Source organism: Sceloporus occidentalis, unplaced genomic scaffold, assembly GCF_023333645.1.
Source record: "Sceloporus occidentalis isolate IW3139 unplaced genomic scaffold, rSceOcc1.0.p SCAF_2, whole genome shotgun sequence".
Lineage (NCBI taxonomy): Eukaryota > Metazoa > Chordata > Lepidosauria > Squamata > Phrynosomatidae > Sceloporus > Sceloporus occidentalis.
The window spans coordinates 213,970,126-213,994,552 of NW_028316982.1; the positions used below are offsets into that span (position 1 = coordinate 213,970,126).

Below are 24,427 nucleotides of genomic sequence, written 5' to 3' on the forward strand. Positions count from 1 at the left end.
AAAATAGCTGTAGCTCCACCATCATAGCCATATGTATTCATAGGCATGGTACAGACCGCCAAAAAGTGGTGTATCAGTGCCGGTATTAGGGTTAAGGAGCACGTACCATCTACACACTCCCTAATCCTAATACGTACCGCCGGTGACATAATGGCAGTGCCCTGTGTACACGGGCGCTGCCATTATGACGTCACAGCCACGCCGTGTCCAAACAATGTGGCGTGGGTGTGACGTGTTCGCGATGTGTCAGGCTGTTTGTGGCGGCCTAACAGCAGTGCTAGAAGGAGCTCTGAAATGGAGCTGCAGGAATGGCGCCAGGGAGAAAGGGACTGAGAGGCCCCTTTCTCTCCTGGCTGCGGCTCCTGGGGTGTCCTGGGGCATGAAGCCCCAAGGTCACCCCTTTTCGGGACCAGGGAGAAGCAGCATTTTGCTGCTTCTCCCTGGTCCTGAAAAGTGCCGGATCAGGGCCTTTGGGCTGCTGCTGTGGCTGCCCTAGCCTCAATCTGTGCCTGAATGGAGCGGCTGCAGACCGCCCCAAAGGGGCGGTCTGTATCCCGCCATAATTAACCATATTACCAGGCATGATTCAGCCTATAATATAGATTCTTGACTAGATGCACTGTTTGACATAGTGTCAGCATGATCACATATAGATTTGGCAGATATAGGCTGAAAACTGATGCAAGCCCAACTTTGCTAGCTGTGTTATGTTCTAAGACTTGAACTTTATGTATGTTTCTTCTAAAGAACTGTCAAGTAACATCTTTTTGCAACATGACAGGCGCTTCAGGCTGTATGTTCAGAAATGTCAGCTGTAACTAAAAATAAATTTCACAGCTTATTTGTGGTGATAACTAAGCTACTTCCTTTGCCAAATGGTATATGGATTAAGAAGAAAGAGGAGTTGTCATTTGAATGAAAGTACATGTTAATGTTAGTAGTAAAATATCTGCAGTTTCTATAAACAGCATTTAAATGTAGATAGTAGTATATCCCTCTCCTAGCAAAGCGAAGGTACACAGGTTTAATATAATATAAGTATGAGTGAACAATGGACTTTTCCTCTCCATTCTTTCTGTCTTCATAATGTATAAATTTTAGATGCATGACCTGTGATCTTGAATAGACTTTCTGACCATAATGATTAGGATAGTGAGTAAGTAATCCCAAATTATCAGTCATCTTCTTCTTGGAGATAGAACTAATAAACTTTTATTGAAATAGGATATTTCATTTAAAATACTGTATTGATTAGCCATTTTACCATCTTACACTGGGAGATAAAGAACATATGTATGCATCCCACTGGCACTACCATTTTTTTTAAAGGACACACAGCTGTCAAAATGGGATACTTAAAAGTAGCACTAGAAGAGCACTCATGTTACTTAACACTCTTATACAGTGGGATATTTAGTGTTTGTATAGAGTATTTGAATATACTGTACATTTTACAGTTGTGGAATACTATCATCTTTCACATTGCTTCCACCAGAATAGACTTAGTAAATTTCATATTACTGTTCTGAAATTCTGACAGAAGGTTTTCAATTTGTCATGAAGATAGACCAAGGCTGAGATCCTGTGTTGACAGAACATGGCAAAATATTTCCACATATGGACCAACATGATAGCTGATATTCAATGTCCCCTGAACTCAGCCACTGCAGTTCCACCCTTGACTATTCCATGGCTGGTTAAAAATAGATGGGGTCAAAGAACAATTTGGCTTTGGCTTTGTAGCCAGATGAAGAATGATTATATCCTTCATATCCTCTGGAGGTCTCAAAGAATGATGTAATCATGTAATCATTTGACATTTGGCTACAGAGACATAATCAGATGCTTGTCTGATTCCCTCCTTACACTGACATTCCCACAGCCAAATAATGGCTGAGTGGCTGCAACAGTACACAGCATTAGATCTGGCCATCACATGGGTTGGAGATAAATTGTTGTTGTTGTTGTCCTTGAGTTGTTTTTCACTCATAGAGACGCTGTGGATGAGACATCTCTAGCTTTCCCTATCCTCTCTGCTCAGTTCCTGTAGATTCAGGCCCATGGCCTCCCTGATTGAGTCTAACCATCAGGCATGTGGTCATAGAATCATAGAGTTGGAAGAGAACACAAGGGCCATCCAGTCCAACCCCCGCCATGCAAGAACTCCCAATTAAAGCATCCCCGACAGATGGCCGTCCAGCCTCTGCTTAAAGACCTCCAAAGAAGGAGACTCCACCACTCTCTGAGGGAGTGCGGTCTCTCTCTCTTTCTTCAGCCTTCTACCTTTCCTAGCATCATTGTATTTTCTAAGGATTCATGCCTTCTCATGATGTGGCCAAAGTATGACAGCCTCAGTTTAGTCATCCTGGCTTCCAAGGAGAGTTCGGGTTTTATCTGTTCTAGATCCGATTTTTTTGACTCTTTAGCCAACCACAGTACTCTCAATACTTTTCTCCAGCCTCACATTTCAAATTAATTGATCTTGTTTCTATTAATTTTCTTCAATATCCTGCTCTCACATCCATGCATGATGATAGAGAATACAATGGTTTGGGCAATCCTTACTTTAATGTTCAGAGTTGTATCTTTACACTTTAGGACCTTGTCCCGTTATCTCATAGCTACTCTTCCCAATCTCAGTCTTCTAATTCTTGACTGCAGTCTCCATTCTGGTTGATATTTGATCCAATGGCTATTTCCATTGTTTGTTTGTTTGTTTGTTTGTTTGTTTGTTTGTTTTCTATAATGAATTCTTGAAGATCTTCTGTGGCCATTATTTTGGAGGATTATTTTGGAGGTGGACAAAAAGTACACAGGTGTAAGGTAGATATATATGCATGGCACTAACAGGATGCCATCCTATATTTGTTATACAAGCATGAATTTCAAAGTCACAGCAGCTATAATTTGACTTTTTGTATATATCATAATTTTGGGGATTGATATTCTAAGATACATTTCTTAAGCTTGGCACACTCCTGCTGTGTTTTACTGGGTTTGAGTAGACAGGGCAAAAGGGCAAGAGGAGTGGCGCCTGGTGCAGCACCATGGACACCAGATGCTGCGGTCCCAAGGCCAGCCGCTGCTGTGGTCTGCAACAGACCGCCAGCAAGGAGCACTTTTTTGTGCTCTTTTTTGCACCAGGTTTGGGCTGCCATAGGCAGCTGCAGTGCAGCTTCATCCCAGTCTGGGGTAGTGCATCTTCTAAATACAATGCCCCAAGATTGTGCTGAAGCCGGCACTTTTGGATTATCTGTTTCAGGTCCTTGTGATACTTTTGCCATCTGAACCCTGATGGCTATTGAAGTCCACTGTATGTTGAGAACACCAAAGCTGGGGAAGCAATTGTAAGTACAGCAACAGATATCCCATAATATGGTACATGGAACTAGATGGAACACAGCTGATGACAGGCGAAAATGATAAAAGACCTCCCTATAAAGTTATCTCTTACTTTTACAGTAATATCATTTTTCAGAGAGAGAAAAAACTTTAGCTTTTATTAGATATCATTTTTCAAAGTGAAAGATGATGTCTATATATAATTTACTAGAGATTTTTTAAAAAATAGATGTTTATTGCATACAAGGGGCTGCAGGTGGCCTCCCTATTATTCTCTATTGTATGCCTTGTAGTGTTCAAAGGAGCAAAATGTTTGATTACTCCCTTTGTTATATGTAGTATTCTTTTTCCCCCAATGCATTAGAATAAGAACTTAAAACACAAGCAGAGTAAATATGTTCTGTGAGCTGTGTGTGACCCCCAACCCCTCTTTTGCAATTATCCAAACCTCTTGGACTCCCACAAACCATCTTTTCAGTAAAAAAAAGTCATCTGAATGACCTCAAAATGTGGCAGGTAGATTTTTTTAAAATCCACACAACTCACAATGCCCCCGCCCAAAAAAAAAATTAGCAAAAAATGGCCAAAAGAGTAAAACAAAATAGGGGGCAATTGGAAGTTCTGTTCTACCTTTATTTTTGCATTTATATGGTCAACTGATGAGTACAACAGTGAATACTGGCACCTACATAGTTGCTCAGCCCTGACTTAGGACCTTATCACAAGAGACACTTACCACTGCCCAAACATTGTCCAAACATTGCAGAAGTGCTGAAGGTGGGATCACCCATCATGCTTCTAAAACATAATTGAGGCTTCCCACTTTCCTTCCATCAGTGAAGAGTTCACGGGGAAGCCAGGAGAAGCCATTTTTGTAATAACGTAAGATCCTGTTATTTTTAAAAATGGCTTCTCCTGGCTTCCCCGTGAATGCTTCATTGATGGAAGGAAAGCAGGAAGCTTCAATTTCATTTTAGAAGCATGAAGGATGATCCCATCTCCAGAGCTTCTGCAATGTTTTGGCAATATTTGGGCAGCGGTAAGTGCCTCATGTCATAAGGTCCTTAAAGGTCCATCTTGGACTCACAGTTCGATGCCATACTCATCTGCCTACAATTTCAGTGTTTTCAATCTAAATAGCATGCAGTTTTGAGGAAAATTGAAGGATAGCAAAATTAGTCCACTCTTGAGTGGACTAATCAAACTGATAAGGGAGAAGTTGAACAAAAACACAAGAGTTGGACACCCCACAACCAAAAAGTGAAATAAGCTTTACAGTGACTGTAGTAAAACAAGTGAACAGGAAGTCACCATAATACAAATTGTCAATTAAGGACTAGACATATGAAAAGGTTACTAACACTAACAAATTTTTCAGACCTCCTGCTGCTCCCCAAAGGGATTAAATTTGGCATATTTCATGCAAACTGAGAAACTGATCTCTGCTTTATAGGCAACTGAAAAGTCTGTGCTCAACAAATAGCCTAATTCTCCTGTCAATGGGTGACTATTCTTGATTGGAAAGTATCATTTTGACTCTCCCCCCCCCCCCAAAAGGATCAGCTGTTGAGGGGAGGGACAGAGATGGATGAGCTGCTTTAATGGCCTATGTTTCATATACTGCCACAAGTGGACATTCCCACAACACCATGAGGATATACCTTATCTCATTAGACTATTAATTGTTCATTAGACATTAGACTCATTAGACTCATTGGATTATTAATAGACTATTGCAAGTGGAACTTTAAATTGACGAAAGGTGCAAGTGTTAGGGGCCAAAAGGAGATCTGGAGCCTATCCTAAATTTCCAACTGTACCCTCAAATGTGCTCCTCAGAACAGAATGAGAATATATCTCAGCTCATTAGACTACCAAATAGTAAATAGGATCTTAACAACAGTAGGACAAGGAGAATTTACTGGCACAGAAGCCTGAACTTCAAGACATGGTTACACTCCCATGTTTAAAGGACATTCCATAGCCTTTTGCTACAGTCTATAAAGCACATGCTGATTTTCTTTTGGAATTCCTTTGTGAGCTCCATTAGCCATCATATGTTTGCAATGTGGTCCCTAGTACAATTTCCTTTCCTGAACCCTGCTTGAATCTCTTGGATGTATTTCTTCATGTATCATTGGAGTCTATGTTGCAGACTCTTGAGCATAATTTCTCTTGCATGACAGATTAGAGCTATGGTTCTATAGTTGCTGCAGTCTTTTGTGTCTACTTTTTTGTCGATGGGGATGTATATTGATCATTTCCAATCTATTGTCCAGCATTATGTTTTCCATATTTTGTTATGTTTGACATAACAGTCGGCCCTCCCCATATATGGGCTTGCCTTCTGCGGCTTTTTGCTTACATAGAAGGCAAGCACCAGCAGAAGTAATAGAGCATGTACCCATGCCACGATCATGCAACCCATTATTTTCTATGGGGCTTGAGCATATGCTCTTTTCCCCATATGCAGGGGGCGGGGCAGGCTGGAATGGATCCACCGCATATGGGGAGGGTGGATAGCATGTTGGTTAGCACTGATGTTTATTCTATCAGTGTGGAATGAAGCAGTCTGATTGGAATATCATATGTTCCTGGTGATTTATTTTTTCCCCACTGATTTAATTGCAGCTTCCACCTCTCTTTTTAGAATTTGGGGTTCTATTATTATTATTATTATTATTATTATTATTATTATTTCACTATCTGTTGTTGCCACCTTTCTCCCAGAAGGGACCCAAGGTGGTTCACAGACAAAAAAAAACTGTTTAAAACATCACAATAAAATACAAAACAATTAAAATAATTAAAAACATTATAAAATTATATTTAAATATATATACAAAAGTTAAATGACATAACTAAAACATTCATATCCATAAAAACCACCTTGGCATAATTATGTGTTAAATAAGAATGTCTTAGCTTGTCATCAAAAGGCAACCAAGGAGGGGGCCAGCCTAGCTTCCCACAAAAGGGAGATTCAGAGGGTGGGAACTGCCATTGAGAAGGCTCTTTCTCATGTTTTCACCAAACAAGCCTGCAGTGGTGGTGGGACTGAGAGAAAGCCTTCCCTCAAAGATCTTGCTGTTCTGGCAGGTTCATATGCGGAGATATGGCTCTTCATATAATCTGGACCTAAGATGTATAGAGCTTTATATGTCATAACCATTACTTTGATTTGTGCCTGGAAATGAACCGGTAGCCACTGAAGCTGTTTAAACAAGGGAGTTATATGCTTCTTATAACTCAGCGATTCTCAACCTGTGGGTCGCAACCCCTTTGGGGGTCGAATGATCCTTTCACAGGGGTTGCCTAAGACCATCATAAAACACATATTTCTGATGGTCTTAGGAACCAAGATGCTGGTGGACTAGACTCTGGGACTTGTGGTTAATGGACAAAATGGCAGATAATAACAACAGAGCGAGAGGCGTATACTCTGGATTGACCTTTCATAAGATTTGGCAACCATATATTGAATACATCCAGTAAGATTTAGTCTCTAGACATTCCTCAATTTTAGCTAAATTTTTATGGAAAATGTCTTTCAGATCTGCTGAAGTTCCCAAATTTTTAACTATAATTTTCAGGGCCTTATCTGGGTTATTGTCTTTATGTATTGTTGTTTTGGTATACTGTTTGTTGTCATGTTTTGTTTTAGAATGTATTAATAAATTTTAATTTAAAAAAAAAGAACCAAGACACTGTAGCAACAAAAATAATTTTACAGTTGCAGGTCACCACAACATGAGGGACTGTATTAAAGGATCACGGCATTAGGAAGGGTGAGAACCACTGCTATAACTGGCCCTGGTCAGCATTCTGGCTGCAGCATTCTGGATCTGCTGAAGTTCCCAAACATTTTCATCTTCATATAGCTCTTAGATCTAGGTGTCCTTTATTTTGTTATCCCTTGTCTTTATCTTTTCACACTTGTGGTTGAACTGTACAATTTATTGTTCTTAGTTTATTCCTGTCTCCCTTTTGCTTTGCTTCTCTTCTTTCCTTCACTGCTTGTAGCATTTTATCTGTCATCCATGGTTTCTTCTCCTTCTTTTTGTCCATTGAAAGTGTCTGTCTGCGTTCTTCTTTTATTATGTCCCTGGCTTCAGGCCACAGTTCTTCTGGTTCTTGGTCCACTATGATTAATAGCGCAAATCTGTTCCTTATATTGTATAAATAAAACTAGAAAATATCCTAAAATGTAAAGATATGCAACTGAGCACAAATGTTAGAATTGTACAAGCCATTGTTTTCCCTATTACTAGGTATGCATATGAGACATGGACAGTTAAGAAAGTGGACAGGAAGAAAATCAATCCATTCAATATGTAGTGCTGGAAAAGACTGCTAAGGATACCGTTGACAGCCAAAAGTTAAACAAATGGGTCCTAGAACAAATCAAACCAGAAATCTCTCTGGAAGCCAAGATGACCAAACTGAGGCTGTTATATTTTGGCCACATCATGAGAAGGTGCAGCTCATTGGGGGAAAAAGTAATGCTAGGAATGGTGGAGGGAAGCAGAAAGAGAGGAAGGTTGTGTGTTAGATAGATAGACTCTATTAAAGAGGTCACTGGTATGAATTTGGAGAAACTGAGCAGAGCAGTGGAAGGCACGGAGTCTTGGAGATTTCTCATCTACAGGGTTGCCATGGGTTGAAAGCAATTCGAGGGTAGTTAACAAACAACGGTTTATGTAAGGGCCATACATACATGTGACCTGGCCCTTGCCTTCCAAATGTCATATAGCCAAAAATGTCAAATGTCAATATTTGCATTTCAAATTTCAAACAGCTGCCCCTGCCCTGACTGGCCAATATAAAACTACAGCAACAACAACAATTTAAAAAAGAGAAATCCCTCTCCGATCATATCTGCACTTTACTTTTCTAGGTATAAAAACATGTAAATACCAAGAAAGGGTCAGAGGACATTTTTCAATGCTATATGAAAACCAAAAGCACCACAATTAATTGTATCCTGTTGCTGTGAACATTTCTGTCTCTGTCCTCTCAATGTCCATGTCTTCAGCATGAATGTCCACAAAGGGCACCTTTGTATTCATGCTCCATATACTTGGAATTTCCCATTGCACACGTATCCTGAATTCATGGATAATCTATGGTAATTTGCTTGCTACTATATGTGCAAGCATTCCTTTGCAAACATCTATGCATTGAAAGAGCAAGGCTAGTGATGCTTATAATATCAGGGGTAACTCCGTCCTGCACCCTATTATTTACACAGTAGCCTTTGTATACTTAATGCATGAATAAGGCATAAATCATTCTAGAAAATAAAAATGCTCAGTGTAAATAGAACTGAATGCAGTGGTGAAGTGAGCTTTATGGGCAAAGGTAGCCTGAGTATAGAACTGTGCCCCATGCAATGAATTTGTGCATGCAATGAATTTGTCAAAGAGTAAACCAAACAGAGTGCCTGTTTACAACACTCCATGTCCCTTGACTACATGCCAGTGAATGGAGGTTAATATCCTTTGTGGTACTTGAAATAAGAAGGGCCATAGATTATCATCTTTGGCCCAATGGACTAGAACTGCTTCTTTTCTGGAAATTCATTGCTGACCAGTAGTCAATAAACAACAGACTGCCACTACTCCATGGACTACCACTTTGAGTAGCACCGCATTAGCAGAGCACATACACTTTGCCAGAGTTGGCAATTAATAGGTTTTGTGACCAGAATTCCCAGAAGTCTCTAGTCAACCTGATCAGTACTTGTATATAAAAGCCCCTACATTTGATAGGGCAGGCATCCCTCTGCCTGAGGATAACTCCACATATTAGATGGACCCACAAAGAGCTGATAAGTAGAATTGTTGCTGCATATCAAAAGTGTGTTATGCCAGCCTAGTCTAACAAGTGGCCTGAGTTTCTTGCATGCTTTTTCCTCCCTCCCCACCTCATCTAGGCTTCGACAGTCTTGTTCCATCTGTCCTCACATTCCAGTATCATGCTTGCGAACTCATTGAAGTGTGACCAGTGTTTATAAGCATCTGCCTCAAATTAAGTCATTCAAAGAGTGAGTCGTCTTTGTGTGTTGTTCGGAGAATTGACTTAAGCCCTACAGGGGTGATGATGTCTGACCTACTACTTAAGAGGAGCTGATTGTCTTAAAAGGCTTGATCTAGCACCACTCATTCTGACACTGAGCTAGACATGTTTATTTTAAATACACTGTCAAGCTTTAAAGTAGGCTCTTCTAAGCATAGCATGGCAGTAAAGGAGGAGAAGTAGGGAGGAGTGTATAGAAAGCAATCTGACAGGCTAAGCAGTGTAAACTAAATCCATTGCATTTGAGCATTATTAAAGAGAGCTTGATGTGAGCTGGCTAGCCAGTGCAGGGAAGATGTGCTGTGTGCTGACAGAGGTAATAAAGGGAATAACACATTTTTATGGGAAAGGAGATTAATAATGTAATAGCTGACTATTACTAGGAGTTATCAACTTTTCCTAGGGGGATACTTGCCCCAGTTATTGAACAGAGCAGACAACTCTATTACTTTGCCCATAATTTATAGGGTATTGAAAATAATTTTGGGTAATATGAATCTGCCTTTATACTCTCCCCTTATTTTTTTTTTAAATGCAGATGATATTTTTAAAAAGGAAAAATTGCATCAACATACTGCTGAAATTGTGTTTGAAAATACACATCTGGAATGCTGGCTTCAAATTGGTAGCCTCTAACATTAAGTATTGCAAGGACCATGGTCCACAAGCAAACATTGGGTGGACACCTTTTTCACTGTTTTAGCTCCCTATCCAAGCATGATTTATAGTAAACCATGAAGCAATGAATGTGTGTCATGGTGCTATGATATAATAAAGCATCCTTTAACTACTGCTTACACTTCATAAATCAGACAAAGAAACATTGGCTTAATTCCCCCACAGCTTTTGAATTTGATTTAGAGGACAAATAATTTCACAGCTATAGGAGGGGCTTGCTGTCTGTTCAGGAACAGCTGAAGACAGAACTGAGCTGATTTACGTGGGTGCTGACATGCCCCAGTTTTTCCAGAGTGCAGGTTTGTGTCAGGGTCATACTCTAGTACCAGGACTTTGGATCTCACCTAGATACAAACATCCTATTACACCAAGAATGTACTCCGTCTCTTAATAAAAAAAATAATCACACACACACACACACACACACACAAATCTGCATCATGAGAAAAAGCCTTTACTTTGCCAATGTTGACAGTAGATAGTTTAACTGGGATTGCCCACACCGTTTGCCACTACCATTTGCAAAGGAAGCAGCAACATTATTAGACTCATTGACACTGGAACCATTAGAATGGATGAAATTTTGCTTCTAATACCCATCATGCTACTGGAACACAGAAATATGCAGTAAGGAAAGGGTTCCTCCACAAATTACCTGCCTACTTCAGCAGAGCAAGAACACTACAATATATGTACATAGGAAGAATCGTACTTGAGCAAACCAAGGAGCTACCTAGCTCAGTATCCTCTTCTCAAGTATAATATGGCAGAACATGAAGCAAACTCTGACTGCTACTTAGACACAAAAAATCTACCTCTAGATCTGGTGGTTCTGCCATGGCTTACACCAGTTAATACCAAAATAGTTTAATGTCAATACATGATGTACAGAACGGGGGGGGGGGGGAGTCTCCCGTGTTTTCTAATATAAATACTCCCAAATGTATTAGCCTTTCCTCATAGAAAATACGTTTCTACCACCTTTTATTTAATAATCTTTTTCTGGATATTTCCAAATGTGTTCATGTTGAGATGGGATGAACAAATTACTGTAGATGGGACTGCACTGTAGAGTTACAAGGGTTTTATTATTCTGAACATGCCATTTTCAAACAATAAACTCAAAATAGAATTTATCTTCTTCACTATCTCAGCACAGTAAGTCAATACACTCATTGAGTTAGCCACCACAGTTTTCCTGATAAGTCACTGACAGTTCAAATTCTGTAAATGTATATGGAAATAGATAAAACGAAGGCTGCATCCTCACTGAAGAAATAATGCAGTTTAACATCACTTTAGCTGCCATGGCTCAATGATGTGGAAGTCTGGGACTTGTAGTTTTGTTCATCTTCTCTGTCAGAGAGCTCTGGTACAAAAACTACAAATGCCAGGACTCCATAGGATGGCACAATGGCTGCTAAAGCAGCATCAGCTGCATTATTTCTGAATGCATTCTAACTATGGATAATTAAACAATTGTTGTTATGAAATGAGGTTATATATAATGTTAAATCCAGGTTAAGATATCATTATTTCTCCAGTTTTTGGTTTAATTATTTTGTTTATTTAATAATCTTTTGCTAGTGATTTTGTTTTCTTAATGATCTTTTTCTTTTATCCCTAATGTCTGGAAAATGCTTGTTCAATTGTTTTGGCTAGCTGGACAACATTGTTTGTCCTTGTTTTCTCCATACTGAGGTTTTGTCATTTTTTTTTCCATTATTTTTTCCCCGTAAGGAAACAAGCTCTTTGAAAATCTGATCCTGTAGCTTCCTAGAGCCAAGGAAGTGGGAGTATGAAACAATATGTTTCTAATATGGAGACAATACGCTAAAAACATCTTAAAATAAGTTTCAAGTGTGAAAACATACCAGATGATATTAATTATCTTCAACAGAGAATGCAGCTTTGAGGATGCAATCTTGAAAAACTTTTCTTTAAAGGGAATATATATTTTTGTATCTCTGTATAAACATCTTGTGAATACAGTATGTACTTGCCCACCCACATGAAACAAAAAAAAAAAGTAGAACAGAATGGAACTGGTGCTAAGAAAGTTTTAAACTAGCTTAGCAGTAGTTTGGGTATAACATATTTTGATTGCACACATCGAAAAGGTTATGTTGTATGCTGTGTTGGATATAGAGGCTGATGAATCCCCAAGGAGCTGGAATTTTCAGGTGTGGATTAAATCCGCTCCTGCTGGTGGCCAATTTGGGACCTCGGCAGCAGCTTACTTTGGAAGTCAACTGTCTGGTCACAGTGGTCCTGGCATGATTGGCACTGGAGTGGCCAGAGGCCTCTCCTTCTGGGCCATCTGCTTTGGCCTATTTATTTAAGTTCGATTGATTAAAGGTGACACTTTACTCTCTATCTGAGACAGAATTTGATGTAAATCACAGTTTTTATAAACTTTTTTCTTTTGAACAATGATTGATCTGAATGAGATCATCTGAAGATATTACACATAGATTTTATTCAGTAAAATGGGCATTAAAATTGTACAATTGTATTGTGTAAAATTGTTGAACACAGTGTTACTCTGCTTTTATCATCTGATAGACATGTTTAATATCTGAGAACCCAAAGCAGACCAGCAAAAAACACTGGCTTCAGGGCAATTTGGGGTTGTGGTGTGCAGATGACACATGCCTCCGAAGTGTCCAGAGGCTGTGCACAGAGCACTCTAACCCACAAAAGCCAGCACAAAAAGAAGTGGTGAAAATAGCAATAGCAAGTACATTTCTATACCGCTTATCAGTGCACTTAAGCACTCCCTAAGCAGTTTACAAAGTGTTAGCTAATTGCCCCCAACAATCTGGGTACTCATTTTAGCGACCTCAGAAGGATGTAAGCCTGAGTCAAGCTTGAGCCCTTTTGCTGGTATTGAACTTGCAACCTTATGGGTTGTGAGTGAGTGGCTGCAGTACAGGCATTTAACCACTGCGCCACCAGGACCACTCCTGCCAGCGGCCAGGTTTGGGATTTTAGCAGTGGCCCACTTCGGAAGCCATCCTGTGCAGTTGCCACAGTCCTGGTGCAGTTGGGGATGATGGGTCCCAGTCCAGTCCTTTTAGTCTGTTTTCTTTAGGCCTTAAGACTTCTGTCTGAAGAGAAAGCAATATATCTCCCAAGAGGGCTCTGAGGGTGCAGTCCTTTTAGCTGCTAGAGAGTTGAAAAATTTTCCTTGGGTCATCTGGATTAAATTAATAGAATGCTTCTTTCCTGTCGGTACCTCTGACCTGATGTTCCCTGTTTGCTCTTCTTGACATACGCTGTCAGCACACTATAAACTGGTCAATGTTTCAGACATTGAATGTACAATCTCCTGTTATGCATAATACTTATACATGTAGGGATCAAGATGTAGTCTTCAGAGAAGTAGCTGCGTTGCTCTCCTGCAGCATAAAAAGGACAAAAAGTAACTGGTTATTAAGACAAGAGTCCTCGCTACTGTGCATATTGCAAAAGAAAGATTCTCATAGAGAGTTCTGGACCAAAGGAAACTGACTTTTAGTAAGCTGATTATTTGCTCTCATACATAATCACTAACTGATATTCCACCTGCGGAGGAGGAGTCTCTCTTGCTGCTGCCTGGCATCTTAAGGAGAGGAGGGGCTGGTGAGAGCAGCTTTCCCCTCATAACCAGCTTGCTGGCCCTGGAGGACGCCAGAGCCTTTCCTCCCTAAGTCATCGGGGGAGGCACATTCCACCTGCGGAGGAGGACTCTCTCTTGCTGCTGCCTGGCGTCTCAAGGAGAGGAGGGGCTGGTGAGAGCAGCCTTCCCCTCATAACCAGCTTGCTGGCCCTGGAGGATGCCAGAGCCTTTCCTCCCTAAGTCATCGGGGGAGGGATATTCCACCTGCGGAGGAGGACTCTCTCTTGCTGCTGCCTGGCATCTTAAGGAGAGGAGGGGCTGGTGAGAGCAGCCTTCCCCTCATAACCAGCTTGCTGGCCCTGGAGGACACCAGAGCCTTTCCTCCCTAAGTCATCGGGGGAGGGACATTCCACCTGCGGAGGAGGACTCTCTCTTGCTGCTGCCTGGCGAATCCATGCTAGCAATACGGCAGAGGATGATTGGGGTATCTCCTCTCTGCCATCATTGCTGTACTGCGGGGGGAGGGGGAGGTTATGGATGTGGGAAGTGTTTTGGTTGGGGAGGCAGAGGGTAATTCCCTTGGTACGAGCGGGGCTCCTATTGCAGTAGTGTGGGGCAGGGGGAGGTAGGGCGGTAGGAGAGTGGACTAGCGTTACAGGGGAAGGCGAGATCGATGCTTAATATCTATCCCTCCTTCCTGTCCCTCTTCTAACCAAAGAGATCTGAGGGTCATTCCAACCGTACCACAAACCCTGTCTCTGCTCCTGTGCAATGCCAGGTCCATTAAGAACAAGACCCACATCATTCATGACCTGCTGGAGGATAACAACTGTGACCTGGCTTGCATTACTGAGACCTGGCTGGGGCCTGAAGGGGAAGCTGTGTGGGCTCAGGCCCTACCTGCCGAGTACTCAGTGAAGGACCAGACCAGGTTAGGTGGGCGGGGGGGGGGGGTGTTGCCTTGATTCATAAGAACACCTTGTCTCTATCTAGGAACCATGTTCGACAAACTTCCTATATTGAGTGTATTTACTTGACCCTGAAGGCCAGAGACAGTCTAGGGATCCTGTTGGTCTACCGGCCACCCTGTGCGCTAACAGACTCCCTTACTGAGCTGACACAGTTGGTCTCAGAACTGGTGTTGGAGTCCCCCAGGCTTTTGGTCCTGGGGGACCTCAACATCCCCTTCGCAGCCAACCATATTCCATCAAGTGCAGCTCGGGAGTTCATGGATACCATGACAGCCATGGGCCTGTCTCAACTGGTCATAGGGCCTACGCATTCTGCAGGTAATACACTGGATATGGTCTTCTGTACGGACATTGAGATTCCGTGGGCGGAAATAACCAACATTTCCGCCCTGTCATGGACGGACCATTTCCTGGTAGAGGCAAAAATCAAGGCATCCACCCAGATCCCCCCGGGGGTGGCGGATCCATTAGGATGGTCCACCCTTGAAGGCTGATGGAACCCAAAAGGTTCCAAGAAGTCCTAGAGGGCTATATGGTTGGAAATGACGGCAATTCTGTTGACGCCCTGACTAACATCTGGGACACTGATCTCTCCAGGGCTATACACAGTATCGCTCCCAAGCGTCCTCTCAGGCCTGCTTCCAAAAAACAGCCCTGGTATACGGAAGATCTCCGGGCAAGGAAGCGGGTGCTGCGATGTCTAGAGTGTGACTGGCAGAGATATCAGCGCTTAGCCGACAAGGCTCTCCTGGACCTTCCTTTGAAGGATTACAGAGAGGTGATAGATGCAGCAAAGAATTCGTTCTTTGCTGCACATATCGCATCCGCGGAGTCGCGTCCGGCAGAGCTGTTCAGAGTGGTGAGGGAGCTTACTCGGCTCCCTCCTGCCCTGAACCCGATCTTAGAACCATCTAAGGCCTGCTGCGACCAATTTAACAACTTCTTCGCGGATAAAACCTCTCAGATAAGGGCTGATCTTGATGCCAGCATTAGTGCAGATACCAGTGTAGAGGTTTCCAGAGCGTCAGTGGACTCGATTGTACTGGATCATTTTGAGTCTGTAAGTACCGAGGATGTGGACAAAATCCTTAGAAGCGTTATGAAGACAACCTGCTCCCTCGATCCCTGTCCCTCGTGGCTAGCGGCTCAGGGGGGAACGGTAGTAACTTCCATGTTACACCGTATAATTAATACATCACTGAGGGATGGGCAATTTCCATCTAGCTTAAAATTGGCCACTGTAAAACCATTGCTAAAAAAGCCCTCCCTCGACCCCCTGATGCATAATAATTATCGGCCAGTATCGCTACTGCCATTTTTAGGGAAGGTGATCGAGAAGGCGGTTGCAATCCAGCTTCAATCGATCTTGGATGAGACGGATTATCTAGACCCATTTCAAACCGGCTTTCGGGCAGGCTACGGGGTTGAGACCGCCATGGTCTCCTTGGTCGATGATCTTTGTCTAGGCATGGACAGGGGTAGCGTGTCCCTGTTAGTGCTTTTGGACATCTCAGTGGCTTTCGATACCATTGACCATGGTATCCTTCTGGAGCACCTGGGGGAGTTGGGAATCGGGGGCACTGCACTCCAGTGGTTCCGTTCCTACCTCTCAGGTAGGTTCCAGATGGTGCAGCTGGGGGATGTGTGCTCCGATAAGAGGGCCCTTAAATCTGGTGTCCCTCAAGGAGCCATTCTGTCCCCCATGCTTTTCAACATTTACATGAAACCGCTGGGAGAGATCATCTGGAGGCACAGGGCGCGGGGTTATCAGTACGCTGATGACACCCAAATAGTCTTCTCTATGTCTCCGACTGATTCAGTGACCAAGGATGGCATCTCTCCTCTCGTTGCCTGTCTGGACTCGGTAATGGGCTGGATGAGGGAAAACAGACTCAGTTTGAATCCAGAGAAAATGGAAGTGCTCGTGATAGGTTCTCCGGGGATGGCGGTGTTTCCACCTGTCCTGAACGGGATCACACTTCCCGTGAAGGACTCTGTTCGCAGTCTGGGGGTGCTCCTTGACTTGTCGCGCCACCTTACATCTCAGGTGGATGTGACGGTCAGGAGCACCTGTTATCAGCTTCAGATATACACCAGCTGTGTCCCTACCAGGGCCAGGGGGACCTTGAAACGGTAGTACATGCTCTGGTAACCTCTCGTTTGGATTTCTGCAATGCGCTCTACATGGGGCAACCCTTGTACCATACCCGGAAGCTGCAATTGGTGCAGAATATGACGGCAAGATTGGTCACTGGTACTTCCAGGGCCAGTCACATAACACCGGTCCTTAAAGACCTTCATTGGCTGCCTATTTGCTTCCAGGCGCAATACAAGGTGTTGGTTATTACCTATAAAGCCCTAAATGGCTTGGGCCCAGGGTACTTGGAGGACCGCCTCTCTCCATACAATCCGCCTCGCACACTCAGGTCAGCTGGGAAGCAATTGTTAAGGGTTCCAGAAGCTAGATATACTACCACCACTCAGAGGGCCTTTTCTACCTCGGCCCCCAAGCTCTGGAACTCCCTTCCCGGCAAGCTCCGCTTGGCCACCTCGCTGGACCAATTCAAAAAGGGGTTAAAGACATACCTGTTCTAGCAGGCTTACCCCTAAACCCTGAAGTACTCCCCCCTCCCCTCTCAGCAGCATTTGTCGCTAGCTTGAGATTTTTTTAGATTGTAGTAATATAGAAGTATGATATGAGTTAATTTTATGATGGTTTTTAAGGTTTTGATGATGTTATATTGTTGTGTTTTAATATGCTGTTAACCGCCTTGATCTCCGGAAAGGCGGTATATAAATAACATTTATTATTATTATTATTATTATTATTATTATTATTATTAGATCTGAAAGACTTGATTTGCCTTACCTATCCTTTGAAAATACAGGCAAGGGTAATGATTTCCATCCATCTCCCACAACTCTGTGAATATGCTTTATACCTGAGCATTTATTATTTCTCTGCACTGCATCCAAAAGGATGGGTTTATATCCACAAAAGCACATGCAAAAATAAAATTAAAAAACAAAAACAAAAAAGTGTTAAAGGTATTACACATTTCTTTTCTCCATCTTCCCCCCCCCCCTTCACACTCTTCCTCCTTTTTAGGGAAAATAGGGATTTTCTATAGAGTTTGCAGAATAAAGCAGTGGTTTCCAAACTTTGATCCTCCAGATGTCTTGGATTTTAGCTTTCACAATCCCTGACTCTTGACCAAGCTGTCTGGGAATTCTTAGAGGTGAAGTCCAAAACACCCAGAGGAGAAAAGTATTGGAACCATTGGAATAAAATTATTCTGAAAAGTATGTAAAATAATATTTTTGAATGATATATCCATATATGAGTTCAGATTATTGTGATAATATTAGTGGCTTGTATGAGCCTTTGGTCCTCCTTTCTGAAATTAAACAAGGAGTTGAACAAACTTGTATTGGCTCAAATGTACTTCATCATCTTAATAGTGCTCAGTTAGTTATTCATGGGTTCAGTTTGTAATTATATTGATTGTATTTCTTAAAAGTAACTTTCCAAATTCTGCCTATGATACTTACAATGTCACTTGAACTAAATCTATCCTAGGTGTTTCATAAATTGAATGCAAAGAAACACAGGACAAAAATTTAAAGTCCCTTGATTGTACAGCAGGCAGGGTGAGAGCTGTGTGCATTGGAATTTACCATCCAAAACACTGGCTGAAGGCCTGCAGTGGAGATTTAATTGCCTGTGCTGACATTTTCAAGAAGTGCTCTGAAACAGATTTACTGCTGTTGCAAGTAGACACAAGTCCATTTATAGCAGCCTTTTAAAGAAAAAAAACTGTTTAAAGTGGGTAAGATTGGGTAGAATTCATCTTGACATTAAGTTCCGTGACTTCTCATTCATAACAACGGAAGATATTATGCTTATATCACCCAAATAATTAGAAATATAATCCTCTTAAAATTTAAAGTGCCTGCAAGACTGAAGATCGAAGCACAGAAGCAGAATAATGCTCCTAATCCTTTCCTGGAAACTAGACAGATAACTCTCTAATAATTAAACATTTTCTGAAATTATCCATAAATATAACTTTAATGGCATGGTTAAATTTTTAAGAGAGCAGATGTGTCCTGACATTTATTGGAACTATTGTACTTTACAAAGAGTTTATTTCTTAACAGCAATTTGCTTATGATTTGTGTTGGCATCTGCCAATATCAACTGAATGTTTTTAAGGTAATAGAGTTCTTACCTGAATATTAGTGTAAGCTTTTTATCTGGGATATCTTCCTTTTAGATTTTTTGGTTTGTTTGTTTTTTGGGGGGAGGGGAATGAATTTTGTACTTATTGTCATGAGATTTGGGATTGGACTCAATGGCTTTTAGGGATCCCATTCAACCCAGTAATTTTTTCATATTGTAAGAGTAGAATATGCTATGGCGGTTGTAGAACTGAGACTGCTAGAGTTTATCTTTAATAGCCCTGGCAAAGCCACCAATTAATTTTTTTGTTATTATGTAGACTGTCCTCAATGCCTGTTCTCTAGGGCGGGATACAGATCACTCAAAAGGGCGGTCTCCCACCGCCCAGGTTTGCTGCATGAGGGAGCTGCAGCGGACAAACCACACGGCTCCCTTGCGCAGCAAAAAGAACATGCAAAAAGTGGGTTCTTTATGTGGTGCGGTTGTGATGCCGCAAGGCGCCAATGGCGCATTTGCGGCGTCACAAGGGTGCCAAGATGTGTGGACGCTAGGCGTCCGTCATGTCAAAATGTCGATGCCCGTATGTACAGGGCGCCGCCATTTTGATGCACTCGTCACGTGTGAGGGGCGTCTGAAAGTGCAGCCCCTTGCACGTCACGACGGCGCCCCATAGGGCCCATCTAGCCAGCACCGAGGTATTAATTCAGTTTGTGGGAATAAAGAAATTGGTAATTGTAGAAGGTGAGCATGTCTTTCAAGCTGTGCAATCTTCCCTAGAAATATTACAACAAAGCAATATCTGTTGGCCTGTGTTTGAGCTGTGAAACCCCATATGAATGCCTGTGGTTGGAAAGTCCTTTTTGTGAAGAACAAACACACACACACACAAAATGACCTGGTGATGCTATCAATAGCTGAGTAGTACAAGGAGGATGCTCTAGAACCCAGTATTAAGCTTATGTTTAATAAAACTTGTTAATTCATGGTACAAGACCCTTTGTTGGCTTTCCATGGAAGCAACTCTCACTGAATTCAGTTAAACATCATTCTGACTAGGTATAATAGTTCACCATTTTTTAACTTTATTCAAAAATAGGGGACGATAAGTAGAAATTGAGAAGTTTTTAATCAAAGGATTAGAATTCTTGTGAATATGGACCAATTTGTACTCACTAAATTGATTTTATTTAACATTTCAAAGTCACATTTGAAAGACAGTTATGGCATTATTTAAAATCCAAAACCATCTTTCAACAAAGGATATTCCCAGGTTTATGTAGCCTAAATTATAAATAGTAGCATCTATTTGATATACAAAGACCAAGAGTTAGTAGATAATAAAACAGAACATAATGAAATAGGCAGAAACTATTTTACTCTGAACAGAATGAAAATATGAAACTATGGCCTGTTACAGACTGCCAAAATAAAGCTGCTTCGGGTCTCTTTGGAGGTATGCTATTTAAATGATAAATGGGTCCTAAGAATCCGGAAGCTGCACCAAAGCTGCACTCCAGTGCTTAGGAACGGAGTGTGGCTTTGGCGCGACCTCCGGACTCTTAAGACTCATGCATCACTTAAATAGCATACCTCCAAAGAGACCCGAAGCAGCTTTAATTTGGCAGTCTGTAACAGGCCTATAATTTCATATTCAGTTTAAAGGGATTTAAGAATGTAGGCCATGCAGATTCACAGCACAATTTGCAGAGTATTTCAAAAGTCCATGCTACAGCACATCTCATATTGAAAGCTTTGAAAGAGCCATTCAAAGGCTCTCTGAGCATACTGCAGTATAGCTTGCAGTGTGCACGGCTGACCCAGTTTTGCTCTCTTTGGGGAGAATATAATACGATCTTATGTTGCCCTGTCACTGACATGGAATGGACTTGGATCAACTGTGTTCAGCAGACGTAGTCTGCCAGTGCACTCAGGGAGCTGTATGTGAACAGCTCCCCAGTGTGTTCAGTGCAAAGCTAGGAAATGCAGTGGTGTTGACATATCAAGTTCAGGGCAATAATTGCATATAAAGAAGTGAGATAAATTATCCAATGCAGGCTAGAGGCCCATTGTTTCTGGGGCAGACCTCCCTAAGAGCTTTCAGCAGCTTCAAGAGTATGATAACCTTTTCCCTACAATCTGCATGCAATGCACAATGTAAAACTGACTACATTCCCTCTTTAATAATGCAACACCTGGGGGGGGGGGGAAGCAGACATATAGACATGTTCAAAGTAGTGTGCAGTACATTCACATTTCTATGTGGAATCTCATAAGGACTGCTAGCACAAGACAAAAGTTGTTCTTTTGAATTTGTTCTCTGGGATGATTGTTCACCACCTTTATACCAATTTCACTGTCATGGTACCAGCCTACAGAATTCTGTGATCTTTGTGCAGTGAGGTTCTAGAGTAATCTATAGACAATATTTAATATGACAAAACCATAGCTCTCAAGATTCTATAGGATGAAATAATGGTGGTTAATGGGGTATCAAATTGCTATCATTGTGCAGTATGATAGATGTCACAGACTCCACTGTTTTGTATGTCTCCCACTCTGTCTGCATTCTTACTCATTCCTTTGTTCTTTCCAGATCCCAATTTGGTTGTTTTTTTTCTTCCTGCATTGAAATTGGTACAGATTTTGCACATATATATATTTCTTTATACACACTTTTGTATCTATTTTTAACATTAACTAAAGTAGATGTTCATATTTTTTAAATTACATACATGTACATCAGGTTTTGCATGTATTTTATCTCTCCGAAACATGCCACAACAAGATTTGCAAATATACAATTTTCAGATAAGGTAAGCTTTCTCTTGCAACAAGCCCTAGAAGGTATGAAATAGATCATATAGGAAATGTCACAATTCTAGCAAAATTCTTTCTCCTTTCTACCCTGCTTTATGCAGCAAAGCAGAAAGGTGCTTGCTGAGAGCCAACCTTTATTAAAAAAAATATTTCTATGACAGAAACCCCAATGGGGAATAAGAATTTTAAAATATTCCAGTGATCAAAAGCTGGCTTATCAAAAGCTGCCTGGACAGAGTGCCCAAGAGAACTCTCTAAATCTTTGCACGCATACACAAAACCAAAAGAACCACCCACAAACTGATAGGAAAACCCAAAAGAGGGACAGGAAATTTTAAATATTCCAGTGATCAAAACCTGCTTGGGTAGAGTACCTAAGAGTACTATACTGTGTGATGCTACAACAAAGTAGAGAAAAACAACATCCTTTACAACCCCCCCCCTCCAAAAAACAGTAAAATTTATTTTAAAATATCCCAGTGGTCAAAACCTGCCTGTACAGAGTTCCAATATCATGAGCTCTTTTGGGGGGGGGGGGGGGAGAAATAACCCAAGATACTAAACCTTGCCTAGAGATATTTATCAAGGGAAATGCATTTAATTAATTAATTAGGTAGTTAGTTCCCCTGTCTTTCTCCCAAAATTAGATAAATAAATATTAAGGCAATAATCATAACGGAATAAGATTATGTGGCATTATCTGGGATTATAGTGCAAAAATTTTCTCATTCCTGCCTCAGCCTAGGACTCATCTACATTTGACAGACTGCTCTGGGCTGTCCCCAGAGTATTCTGGTCCCAAATTCCACCCAGATACCTACTGCAGCAAAACACAGCAATGATGAGTGGCTACCTTTCCATGCAGTCCTTGCGAGCCAGTGAGCATTGCAACTGCAGGTGCAAGTCACTCTGAAGTCAGAAATTTGTGCCCAGCCTTGACCTCAGAGTGACTTGATCTTGCAGCACAACTCAGTAGGAACACTTGCAGGGACTATGTGGGAAGACAGCCACCCATCTTTGCCACATTTTGATCTGGGTTTTCTGAAAAAGGCAAGTCTTTTTAAAGTAGGGCAAAGGTTGGAAACTCTGAATCAGGGCCACATGTTGTGTAAACAGCTGGAGCTGATTTGGAATTTGGGGGCTGTGTAGTGTAAACTAAATGCAGCCAACTTGTGGAGTAATTTGGGGTCTACAGGTAATGTAGACAAGACCCTAGAAACTGTTCTTAAGAAGTCAATGATCTCCAACCCTCTCTTCCATCTCTCCTACACTCTGGGGCCTTTCAGTGAAGAATTCTACTTTTTGTTGCCCTTTCCATTTCTGATAAGATCATTCATGGAAAAGGGGTAGGTCATGATCTCCTTTCATTATGCCACTAGATCATACCATCTAACACTTCACAGATGAAAACTGAGACATGTATCACCAAACAACATCAGAATGTGGTCAAGATGGCAAAAGTTATTATTCAAGAAACACACACAAGCCAAAAGAGGCTGCAACAGTTTGCTTTTCTTTAAGCCTACTGTGAAGATTCCATCTCCCGCCTTTCCTTTTAAAATCAGTTTTCAGAAACTACAGAAATTGTGGACAAAGGAGGAAGATGAGAAGAGGAGTGACAAACTGTGACATTTTAAAGTAGCTGAAGAAGTTGAATGACAGAGAATTAATCAGAACTGTCTCTGATAAGTTAGGGAAGTTTGAGGGTATGTTGACTAAATGACAGTATTTGTCATTCTAAGTCCCCATAACTCTGCAGCTTCTCTTGCACACTCCATATAGTTGTTCCTTTCTCTTTTCACCCAACATGAGTTCTGGATTCTGGTACTAGAGCCAACCCAGACAAGGTTTCCAAGTTGTATCTCCCAGTTAGCTAAGGCGTCAAAATGGCAGCGCCCTGTACATACAGGCACCGCCATTTTGACGCACGTCCCGGCATCATTGTGACACCGCTAGTGTGCCATTGGCACACTGCGGCGTCACAACTGTGCCACGAAAGAACCCACTTTTTGTGGGTTCTTTTTGCTGCGCGAGGGAGCCGCGCAGTTTGTCCTCTGTGGCTCCCTTGTGCAGCAAACCAGGGTGGTGGGCGACCACCCTTTTTGGGCAGTCTGTATCCCGCCTAAGATAAGTATCCATGCTGGCTACACTTACAGGTGGTATAGCCAACTTGAAGAATACAGAGTTGGAGAACAAGCTGGGCCTTGCACCACTGCAAATAAGCTGGGAGTGTAGCATTCACATCAGACTCAGAGCAGCAGCATGCAGCAAGTCAGAGCAGGGAGGAAGAAATAGAGCCCAAGAGAAGTTTGCTGAATAAATCTAGTAAATGTTGGTTTGCTGAGTAAATCTGGGCTTCATCTAGATACAGAATGTATATGGTTAGGAAGTAACATACTATTGTTTCTCATATCTACTGACCCTTGGAAAGGAGCTTATATAGTTTATTATTATTATTATTATTATTATTATTATTATTATTATTTGTATACCGCCCTATGGCAAACCAATCCGGGTGGTTAACAACAGTAAAATATAAAATATAACAATTAAAAACACTTTATCCCTCCCCCCCTTAAGACAATATTAAACAGTATAACATATTAAAACACAATATCAAAGCATAAAAACAACAATTAAAATTAGTTGGCTCCTGTACCAGTTGCTGGTATATATAATGGAGAAGCAGCTACCCCTTTTACAGCCAGATTGGGGCCTTGGCAACTGCACACCACAGCCCCAATCTGGCCTTTCCAG

The 24,427-nt window shown here is 41.6% G+C and overlaps 1 protein-coding gene across 12 annotated transcripts in view; it reads left to right on the top strand.

Moving 5' to 3' along the window:
- The window catches only part of ROBO2 (roundabout guidance receptor 2), a 1,130,584-nt gene that overhangs the window by 307,800 nt on the left and 798,357 nt on the right, over positions 1-24,427 (top strand). The gene's annotated exons all lie outside the window — the stretch shown is intronic.